The following is a 10852-nucleotide window of genomic DNA, read 5'->3' as shown; positions in this document are numbered from 1 at the left end:
CCGCCCGACTTTAGACTTTCCTTACTTGTTATATGTGAGGACTTTGCCTAAAGCTGAGCTGATTTTGACCAAATACCACACTGTTAGAAAAATATGTTTTTCATATGTTCCGATATAAACAAAATGTGTTTCGGGCACAATTTTTAAACACAATACATTTAAGTACAAACATGTAATGTTCCTAAACTAACACAAAATGTTTGGGACACATATGTTAATATGTTAGAATATATTATGTTTGGGGCATGAATATTTCATAAAAATAATATGTGTGAATGTAAACATATATAAATTTACAAATTTCAAGTAAACATATATATGTTGGGATACTTTATTCAGAGAGCGACAGAGAGAGAGAGAGAGTTAGTATAGAGAAAGAAATAGAGATGGAAAACGGGAGGGTTGAATAAAAAGATATCAACATAACACAGCGAGAGAATGAAATGAGAGCAATTTCTGTGAAACCGCTTGTATGTTGTTTCGGAAAACTGTTTCATGATAAGGCCAAAAATTTAATATGCTTAAGTCTAAATATTATTTAATTTGAATATTAGAATGAATATTCGGAACCAAGAGAATAGACATTTGAAAAAAAACAGCATATTTGTATTACAGAAAAAGATGCGAAGAACTCAAAAATTTCGTGGAAGTGAAAATTATGTGAGGGAATGAGCACAATCTTCTTTGGGGACTTCTCCCAAGCATATACTATTTTTGGACTCAAAATGTTTCCAAACATATAATATGCTCACATAAAACGAACATATTAATGTTTCGGCAGTATCCAATAATATATGTGCTTCCTGCAAAATATGTTTGGAACATATGTTAGAGAAGCGATTTTTTTTGAGGGTGCACTGTACGCCCGGAGTGAAATTTTGACATCCAGGGGTCATACGAGTCCAAATAGGGCCAAAGATTTATATGGAGCTATATCTAAATATAAACCAATTTCAACCAAATTTGGCATATATAGTAAAAATATTACTTCTACTTCCTGTGCAAAATTTCACGTAAATTGTAGTTAAGCTATGGCCTCTCAGAAATCTGTTATAAACATGATCAAGAAAAAATCAATAAATTAACAAATTTTTAATTAAAAAGTTAATCGACATCAATTAAATATTTGATTTAATCAATTAAAAACTTAATAGAAATTTTCTATTGAAATTAATTAATTAATGTTTAATCAAGTATAATTTAATGTGTAATTAAAAATGTGATTTATACTACATCTTCGTGGTTGAAGACAAAATGCGATTGATACTACAACTTCGTGGTTGAAGACATTTCAATTAAAATAAGTATATACGGCCGTAAATTTGGCCAGGACGAAGCTTATGTACCCTCCACCATGGATTGCGTAGAAACTTTTTCTGAACACTGCCATCCACAATCGAATTACTTGGGTTGCGGTAACGCTTGCCGATGGCAAGGTATCTTAAAACCCCCTAACACCGTCTTCTAAATTGTAAGTAAGTCCATACGTAGTATATATTAAATTAACAAAAGTTTCTATTGAAATAAAATTTTAACAAAATTCTCTATAGAAATAAAATTTTGACAAAATTTTCTATAGAAATGAAATTTTAACAAAATTTTCTATAGAAATAAAATTTTAACAAAATTTTCTATAGAAATAAAATTTTGACAAAATTTTCTATAGAAATAAAATTTTGGTAGATTATTTTTGGCTCGAGTGCCAACCATGATTATGAACTGATATGGACCAATTTTTGTGTGATTGGGGATCGCCTATATATAACTATAGACCGATATGGACCAATTTTGGTATGGTTGTTAACGGCCATATACTAATACCATCGGATGAAATTTGCTTTTCTTAGAGGCTCCGCAAGCCAAATCTGGGGATCGGTTTATATGGGGGCTAAATATAATTATGAACCGATGTGGACCAATTTTTGCACGGATGTTAGAGATCATATACTAACACCACGTTCCACATTTGAACCGGATCGGATGAATTTTGCTCCTCCAAGAGGCTCCGGAGGTCAAATCTGAATAACGGTTTATATGGGTGCTATATATAATTATGGACCAATATGGACCAATTCTGGCACTGTTGTTAGAGACCATATACTAAAACCATGTTCCAAATTTCGAGCGCGTCGGATGAAATTTGCTTCTCTTAGAGGCTCCGCAAGCCAAATCTGGGGATCGGTTTATATGGGGGCTATATATAATTATGGACCGATGTGGACCAATTTTTGCATGGTTGTGAGAGACCATATACCAACACCATGTACCAAATTTCAGCCGAATCGGATGAAATTTGCTTCTATTTGAGTCTCCGCCAGCCAGATCTGGGGATCGGTTCATATGGGGGCTACATAGAATTATGGACCGATGTGGACCAATTTTTGCATGGTTGTGAGAGACCGTATACCAACACCATGTACCAAATTTCAGCCGGATCGGATGAAATATGCTTCTCTTAGAGGCTCCGCAAGCCAAATCTGAGGGTCCGTTTATATGGGGGCTATACGTAAAAGTGGACCGATATGGCCCATTTGCAATACCGTACGACCTACATCAATAGCAACTATTTGTGCCAAGTTTCAAGTCGATAGCTTGTTTCGTTCGGAAGTTAGCATGATTTCAACAGACAGACGGACGGACGGTTGGACAAGCTTAGATCGACTCAGAATTTCACCACGACCCAGAATATATATACTTTATGGGGTCTTAGAGCAATATTTCGATGTGTTACAAACGGAATGACAAAGATAATATACCCCCCATCCTATGGTGGAGGGTATACAAATGATTGGATCAATTTAATTTGTCGTTGAATCAAAAAAAAATCTGTGTACCTCCATTCTATTAGTAGCCTAAATAATAACCATTTAAACTGATTTAAACTTTTCATACTTCTGGATCAACATTTGGGGATTCAAGTCACCTTTAGAAAGCTCTTTTATTTTTACTGGGTTACTTAGCGTTTCCAGATCCTGCTTTGATTAAAGAAGACTTCCTCTTACCGTCCGTAGAGGATTCCATACTGAGTTATAACTCTGCATTGTTTTTTATTCAAAATTACAAAAGAATTCTCCCTGGCCTGATTGGAATGTAATATCAATGATAAAATATCTAAAAGCAAGAAGTGAAATAACAGGCAAAGATTTTCTCATTAGGCTTATTAAATGGGGTTAAGGTGGTAAACGTATATATGGGTGTGTGTTAGAGGTGGATGGTGGGTTGCGTATAAAGAAACAGCCTAAAAGTAGACACCAATGGTTTATGTTGCCAGTAAATTCTTAGCAAAGGCCTTAAATAATACTTTCAAGTATGAAGTTAGGAAAAGCGACAAGGACAATACCAAAAGGATGCCATAATGAACGACGATACGTTATAGTATCTCTAACACGCTTGTACCATCGGCCATAACACAGCGTTATGCTCAGTCGCCGCAGGAATAAATTTTATAAAACTAATACGAATTGATTTATTACCCTTTTTAAGCTTTCGCTTATGACTCTAATGGTGAAAAACACATACACACATACACATCTACACACCCTCAATACTCTTACTATTTTATGGATACTCTCTTATGAACATACCACGAAAATATAGTTCCTCTATCTTTGTCTGAGGTAGAGTTTACACCACAGGATGACTGCCAGATGATAGTCCAATGGATTCAAACGGGCTCTCAAGGCTTCAGCATGAGAATTTATGTAAGACCATCCATTTGGGGAATTCATAATTTCTTAAACATTTCGTTTTTTATAATCTTCGAGTAAAAGAAAAAAGTCTTAGTAGAAGACCATGATGACTTGGCAGCAGCGATAAAGTATGATGCGAAAATTTTGCTTTGGTTTCTCAATGAATTTACTTGTTAACACACCTTTCATTTGCCCAAAGTCTTTAGCGTCGCCATATCTTCTATTTTTTACGCTAGTAGCTTGGGAATGGGGAAGAATCAGATTGCCTGTTTGTGGTCTCATACTTCAAATGTTAATGTTTGCCAAGTTGTTGGAAATTACTTGTGATTTTCTAATGCATTTTGACAGGCCAAGTAAATGGTAATCAGTAGACAAATACTGAGATTCCCAGAGTATGTGCCTATAACTCTTTCACATTGGTTTGGCGAAGCCGATAGCTCTGATCGTAATGGCGATGGTGGTGGTTGTGGTGGTTGTGATAGTGGTTATGATGGCATTTACGTTAAGGTATTACACAATTCTTTTAAGGCATGTCAAAAATTCTTAAGTATGGCATTTAGCGTATCAGTAGAATAATTGCTGCTAACCATTTTCCAACAAAGGAAAGGGGTGCATTTTTTTTTTCTTCTCATCCTTTGGATTTTGTTTGGCATTTGTATGCCAAGGCGATTATAATTCATGAGGCATTTGCAAAATGAAAATCGAAATTTATTGCTATTTAAGATATTTAAGAATTATACGTAATCAGCAAAGAACATTTTCTTTTGGAATGGAAGTAGATAACATTGCAAACTGTATGTAGAGATAAAATGACTTGTCGAAATTTTTAAAATGTTTGAAATTGATTTGAGAGATATCTGGAACATTTTAAGCAAACCTAAATTTTCAGTAGTGCAACTTGGTAGTTGAAAACGCCTTTAGGTATTGTTTTCAATAGATTTCGTTGGATTCATCTATTTACCTATCCTTAATATGGTATTGGAAAGGTGACATTTTAAGCTTTTAAGTGACAAAAAATAAATAAATTTAGATAAATTTAGATAAATTAATAAAAGGTAAAATATATTCCGAAATGAGCAAAAGTAATGAAGACATTTGATTTATTTTAATTTATAATTAAAGTATACACAGTTGTATGGTCCACCGGGCCGAATCTTAAATATCTCCCACCATGAACCAAATATAATAGTTTCCTCCTAAAATTTCTCGTCGCATCAGGATTCTTTAAAATATATAGAATTCCAGGCGGATATTTCAAGAAGAACGACTCAAGTGGTACTCTTCCCTATGTTAAAGTTTCTTTATATGGCGACTACATCAGATTCTTGATTTATAATTATACCCTTCACCACTACTGTGGTACAGGGTATAATAAGTTTGTGCATTTGTATGTAACGCCAAAAAATAGTGGTCATAGATCCATCTTTTAGTATACCGATCGGCTTAGAATTAAATTCTGAGTCGATTTAGCGATGTCCGTCTGTCTGTCTGTCTGTCTGTCCGTCTGTCTGTCTGTATATGTAATTTTGTGCACAAAGTACAGCTCGCAATTTTAGTCCGATCGTCCTCAAATTTGGCATAGGGCCGTTTCTTGGGACAGAGACAATCGCTATTGGTTTTGGGAAAAATCGGTTCAGATTTAGATATAGCTGCTATATATATTTATCCCCGATTTGGTCATAGTTAGCGTGTTTATCAACCGATTTTCTTGAAATACCGTAAATCCAAATATTTTATGAATTTCGAAAATCTTGCTAAATATCAGCCAAATCGGTTCAGATTTAGATATAGCTCCCATATATATCTTTCGTCCGATTTAGACTCATATGACCACAGGGGCCAAAGTTTACTACCGATCTTCGTGAAATTTTGCACAGAAGGTAGAATTGATATTCTACCAATGCTTGGTAAATTTGATTGAAATCGGTTCAGATTTAGATATAGCTCACATATATATCTTTCGCCCGATTTGGACTTATATGGTCTCAAAAGCTAGAGTTTTGCCCTGACTTATTTCAAATTTTGCACAAGCGGTACTTTTAATGATACTATTGTATGTGCCAATTATGGTCAAAATAGATTCAGATTTAGATATAGCTCCCACATATATCTTTCGTCCGATTTGAACTTATATGGCCTCAAAATCCAGGGTTTTGTCGTGATTTGCTTCAAATTTCGCACAAGGAGTACGTTTAGTAGTATCGGTAATTGTGCCAAATTTGGTTGAAATCGGTTCAGATTTAGATATGGATCCCATATATATCTTACGTCCGATTTGCACTCATATGACCAGGGGGGCCAAAATAATACTCCCATTTACGTGAAATTTCGCATAGATAGCAGAATTATTATTCTAACTATACATATCAAATTTAGTCAAAATCGGTTCAGATTATATATAGCTCCCGTATATACGTACACCAGAATTGGGGAAATATGGTAGACGGTTACACATTTTCAATGGAAGTTTCCTCCAATTAACTGGATAGCGTTAGCCGATTTAAATTTTAATTCTAGAGATTTTGTAGAAGTAAAAAAATTGTCTCCTTTTATATAGCTTCCAGCAAATGTGAAGTAGTTGAGATGGTAACACAAATTTTAGCCTACATAGGGGTGAAACTCGACAAAGCTCTTTGTGGTTCTTAAATACATGTAGATTTCCAATTTCCAACTAATCGGAAAAAAATTGCGTTTCTAGAAGCCCAAGAATGAGTGCAATAGACAGACAGACGGACACAGTGATGCCAGTTTTTTGAAAATTCCCTACGCGGTTCCTTTTTTCCCTACACCCAAAAATTTTTGCCTACATTTTTCGCTACGGTAAAAAATTGACTAAATTCATACAAATATGGCAAGAAAATAACAAATATTTCTTTAAAATTAATAGTCAGGGACTATATCCTTCAATAAAGGGACCAAATGGGCAATAATATTAATGCTGATATTCTTAATCGGATTTCAAACTTTGCAACATTATTGCTCATTTCTAACATTACCAGCATTTTTCTTGTGAACTTTAAAGTAATTTTGTTTTAATTTTTTTTTTTTTTTTTTTTGAGTCAAAATAAGTCGTCATTTGTCTAAAATTGTGTTCCTCAGAAAAGAAAGCTTTTCTTTCAGTGTGGTTTTGTAAAAATTCTAAAATAGAAAAACAATAAATACTCCTCTGGAATTCTCATTGTAAGTTAAATAACAAAAAGGATTGTGAGCAAATATCTAATAAAAGAGGATATTTTAATGAATGCCAAAGATGTTTTGGCAGTACTATATTCAGTACTATACAACCATTCATAGCATTGATCATTTGTATTTTACTACTCTACCCTCTCTCCATTTAGCTAACCAAAAATGTCGAAATAGTTATGTGGCTTTTGAGTGATATGCCATAATACCAGTGAAAGGGTGAGACGTGTAGTGTGAGAGGCAACTAAACATCAAATACAAACAATCACTATACACCACAGTACGATTGCTATTTCGCAATGAGTGGTGAGAGGATTCGTATGTAGGTTTGTGCGTATGTGGCACTGCCCTAATGGCAATAAAACTAATGAGCGTGTAACAAATACAAATAAACTCAGCAAATATGTTCGTTTGCGAGTCTAGGATCAAATGAACGAACTCTCGTATGATTTCATTTGTCGTGGCATGGGTTAGATTGGCGTGGTTAGTAGTTTGGCTCTGCGGTTGGTTCAATGCGTGTTCATGCAATGTGTGGGCTAACACTTAGTGGTGGGAAAAATTCAATTCATATTTAGTTTTCATACTCACACCAATGTGCATCAACACTCACACACTCGCTGGTACTCCATTGAATTGCAGGACAAATGGTTTATTTGTTTGTTGTTGTGTAATTTGGCAAATTGACTTGGAAGTATGTTCAACAACTCCTATTAGAGATATATTACAAACAGAGAGGACGAGATGGTTATACCACAAAACTATTTAGTTGGTAATATAATGGCAGAGGTATATGCGTTTGTGTTGCGTGTAGAGAGGTGGGGTGGGGGAGGTAAGAACAAACAAAAGTTGGCAGTGTTGTTGGTAATACATAAAATGTATTAAAAGTCCAATTAAATGGTCATAAGTAATAATAATTCCGCTTTGATTTGTGGCTGCATAAAGCGTGTATGTTTGTTTGTGTGTGTGTGTGTTTGTGTTTTTGATTCATTTGAACATTTTAGTCGGCTAATATAGGATACTCTTGAACAAGACCTTAGCATTTGGCATTACTCACATACAGCATGAATGATAGTTTCACAGTATTGGAATATTTTGCCATTTTTGGTGGAAATACTTTATCAACTGTTCATGGAAACATTCTATTTGCTCTTTTGTAATTTCTGTGAAAGAATCCTAGAGAAATTAGTTAATGTACTTAGTATTTATTTGGCATTTCGTCTTTGTATATGAAATACTACAGAACCATTTATTGTTGAAACTCTTCATTTGTATTATATTAATTAAAAATAGAAATGACTGTGTGTATATTTATGGGAAGGTTAGGTTAGGTGGCAGTCCGATGTATCAGGCTCAGTTAGACTATTCAGTCCATTGTGATACCACATTGGTGAACTTCTCTCTTATCACTTAGTGCTGTCCGATTCCATGTTAAGCTCAATGACAAGGGACCTCCTTTTTATAGCCGAGTTCGAACGGCGCACATTGGGGTTTTTGATACCAAAAATGGGAATTAATTGAAAAATGAAATTTAGGAGAACCGAAAAAAATTTTATAGCCGGTAAAAGTACACAAAATTCCACATCACTAGCGCAAAAATGGTGTCTTTGACAAGTACCGTTGTGTCACTATATATGTTTGAAGTTGGAGTTATTTTACGTTTTTCTTGCGTGCGATATAAATGTAAATTATTGGTGTCTTAAAAATTATTTTTGAGTGTTTTCTAAAGCGATAATTAAAAAAATAATAATGGAACCTTGTTCCTCAGGTTAATAAGATTATTCTTGTGTTTTTTGTTTTTATATGTGACTTGTGTTATTATTTGAAATTTAGTTTCGCTTGTAAGTCTTTAAATTAGAGGATTTCGAGAAATATGTCGACAAATAGTTGTGAATAAAGCCAAATTAAGTAAAAAAGTTTATTTTTTCTAAAACAATAAACTCTTTTGAAAGCATAGATGAAAAAGTTGTCTGGACTTTTTTGCACATTTTGAAATTAAATGGAAATACATTTTTCAACCCCTGGTACTATATGTCCCCAACTGTGCACAAATATTTATTTCTTGGAGCAGAAATAATTAAGCACGCTTTACTTCCAATTGGACAGTTGTCGGAAGAAGCGCAAGAAGCTCGAAACAAAGATTTTAAAAATTTTAGAGAGCATTTTTTGCGAAAATGTTCTATGGAAAAGTCAAATGAAGAGATATTTAAAAGACTGTTAATTAACATACTTCGGATCCAGTTATATCAGAAATGAGAAATTACAAGAGAAGAAACCCCACAATTTGCCTATGGAAGGAATTCAAATGTTGATATTTGAGTCAAATCTTGATGGTGATCAAAATGCCAGTGTTGATGATAATGATACATATAGTAATTTTACTGATGATGATGATTGTGATGATAATGATGATTGTGATGATGATGATGATAATAATTGTTAAGAATCAGATCAAAAAGCAGATATTCATTCTCTTTTTTTTTTGTTGCAAATTAACTAATGGAAACAAATAAAATGTGGACTAAAAAATATTTAAAATTTGATTGGTTTTATGTCGTTTAGTGAATTTGGCCGAAAAAAGTTAAAACTATAAACAGGGAAAGCTACTTCGAATTAATTCCTACTTTTGACATCAAAAACCCCACTGTGCGGCGTTCCACATTGCAGTGAAACCACTTAGAGAAGCTTTGAAACCCCCAGAAATGTCACCAGCATTACTGAGGTGGTATAGTCCACCGCTGAAAAACTTGTTGGTGTTCGGTCGAAGCAGGAATCGAACCCACGACCTTGTGTATGCAAGGCGGGCATGCTAACCATTGCACCACGGTGGCTCCCTTATTTATGGGAAACTGATATTACACTAAAAAAATATTGACCCAATATGAAAGATTATTCATCATATTTATGGCAAACTGATATTACACTAAAAAAAAAATATTGACCCAACATGAAAGATTATTCATCCTAAATTTTAGGATACGCAATTTATAGAAAAATAAGGATTTTTTTCAAAATGGAGACACTTTTATTAAATGGAAGTTCATAGTATTTGCTTAATGAGTTGTTATCTATCTATATATATAAAATTCAATCTATGTTTGTTTATTTGTTTGTTTGTTTGTTTGTATGTTCCGAGTTGGCCCCGAAACGGCTGAACCGATTTACTTGAAACTTTCAGAGATCGTAGGGGGCGTTCATGTGGTGAAAATAGGGTAGCTCACCCCTTTGCCCGAATTTTTTTGTTTGAAAGTACAAACAAAACTAAACTCCCCCGACTGAAATTTTACGGAAAAAATGGTTTATGAAATTTATATCAGGTTCTCGATTTTTTAATAAAAATAAAAGGGCATAGGGAGACATCCGCTTCTCTTAAGTACATACAGAGAAACAATTAAACTTTTACCGAGTTACTTGAAATTTACAGAGGACTGGAGAGAGGTTACGATATTAATAGTTGATACCTGATTTTGTGATATTTGGGCGGAAGAGAGGCCGCCCTTTTAGGCTTATAATTTGCTTGACATTTTCTGGGACGTTTACAAAAGATACGCTACATCACTTTTCGATATTTAGTCGGGGAGGAGGTCCTCCTCTAAAACTGCAAAAAAACAACAATTCTTAAGTTTTCTTGAAATTTACATAGGCAGTGGGGGAAGGTTATGAACGAAGAGGCAACCTTCCTTGCCCCACACTTGAAGGAAAGTTTCAAGAATTTTCAGGGAAGGTTATTGGTGCTATTCACTAAGGTGTTTGTCGATATTGTATCGGGGAAAGTGACGTCTCTTTAAAACAATAGAGCAAAATTTAAACATCGCCGATCTACTTGAAATTTACAGGGAACGTGGGAGGAGGTGATACAATTTATACATGATTTTTAAATTAGTATATGATTTTTCGATATCTGGTTGGGGAAGGGGAAAATTGAAATAAACTTTGTCGATTTACTTCGATAATGTGGTAAAATTTTTTACTATTTTTGCTTT

The sequence above is a fragment of the Haematobia irritans genome, chromosome 5 (assembly GCF_050003625.1).
Source record: "Haematobia irritans isolate KBUSLIRL chromosome 5, ASM5000362v1, whole genome shotgun sequence".
NCBI lineage: Eukaryota > Metazoa > Arthropoda > Insecta > Diptera > Muscidae > Haematobia > Haematobia irritans.
This window is presented reverse-complemented; position numbering follows the sequence as displayed.